Source organism: Olea europaea, chromosome 18 (genome assembly GCF_002742605.1).
Source record: "Olea europaea var. sylvestris chromosome 18, O_europaea_v1, whole genome shotgun sequence".
NCBI lineage: Eukaryota > Viridiplantae > Streptophyta > Magnoliopsida > Lamiales > Oleaceae > Olea > Olea europaea.
Window position 1 is genome coordinate 29,611,569 of NC_036254.1, and position 1,765 is coordinate 29,613,333.

Consider the following 1,765-nt stretch of genomic DNA (forward strand, 5'->3'; position numbering starts at 1 on the left):
TTATTGATAGGATAATTTCGATGCTCTAATAAATAATTTCGTAAAAAAATAAATTATTGACCTCGAAACTTATTTTCACTTTAATCCCTCAAAATTTCAAATTTATTAAAAGGTTCTTGAATCAAAATCATAAAAATCTAGTTACGTTTTTAATTATAACTCGTCACATTAGCATCTAAACATTATTGTCCATACATATTTACATGGATCCAAAGCTTTTAATTCATTTATTGTCCATACATATTTTAGGACTCTCAACTTATAATTTATTAAAAAAAAGTACGAATATAAATTTATCTCTTTGTTTGAGCTACCTGGCTGTGGACAACAATTGCTTTATTTTTATCTCAGCTTTCTCTCTGCTGCATTATTGCTTTAATTGGATCATTAGAAAATCACAAATGTCGGAAATATATTATTAAACAATGCCCCCGTTTGGCCTCCATTTTTTAAAATGAGAATGGGTAAAATAATTTTTTTTTTTAAATGAGTGGTTAAAAAAAGAAAGAATTTTTTTTCAATTTACGTGTAAATTATTTTATAAAAAATTGTGTAATTGAAAATAGGATAGAAAAAAATTAAATAAAATATAATGGGGCCAAACGGGGACAATAAACACTAGACATTCACAAATCAATTTTTTATGCTCATAGAAAGTGTGAATACCCACACGTCAAATCATATAATCCATGCTAATATCGCCAAAACATGCTCTTACCATGTAGTCATATGGTTCATTTAATTCTTCGATACTTAAAGTTAAATTAATGACTTGTCCAGCTTTGCATACATATATTTTCATACAACTTTCGGACAAGTCTAACGTGCAAATACATGACATTTGTCTTATATTAATATGGTATTATATTTAAACAAAGTATAAAGTTGATTATAGATCGAGAATCCCGAACAAGCAAGATTCTTTTATTACAAGTAGAGATGCTGTAATTGATGTATCCTTCTCTTAGAACTTTAAAGACTTAGAGCCCGTTTGGGAGTAATTTTGAGAATTGATTTTTTGACCGTTAGGAGAAAAGTGAGGTCCACCTATGAGAGAAGAAGTCAAATATGACGGCTGGAATAGTGAAATAACGGTCAAAAAATCAATTTTTTTGATAAAAAAATCGGGCCCAAACAGGCCCTTAGTTAAGTCAATAAAGCATTATTTAATTACAAGTGGAGGTTTATTATTTAATTACAAGTGGGATTTTACACATAATACTTTAAAAAGACCTTGTAATGTCAATATTAGAAAAAAACAAAATCATTAAAATAAAATTAAAATAATAATAATAATAATAATAATAATAATAATAATAATTGTACCAAACCAACCATGTACAAATGACTTCAATTTCAGAATCCTATAATCTCCTCTGAAATCACCAACTGATAAAATTAAATGCTGAAAATTTCGATTAAAGGAAATGACAGATAGCATACAATATTTTAAATCTACATTCATAGCACTTATGGATCCTTTGGCAAAACATGCTACATGGAAAAAAATAATAATAATAATAATAATTCAGCTTAAAATTTAGTCCAAGGAAATTCCTTTACTTAACGTTCAAATACTGCTTGATATGCAAAGTATTTGTGAATGACCCATCTTGTGAGAGGCGCTTCTTTAATTTGACTTCTCCCTTTAATCAAAGTAGTCTTAAATTAATTAATGATTGTGATCACACCAGAAGAAGTTTTAAGCACTAGCAGAAAATATTGCAATTGATAAAACTGTTAAACATACTGTATCAACATCAAG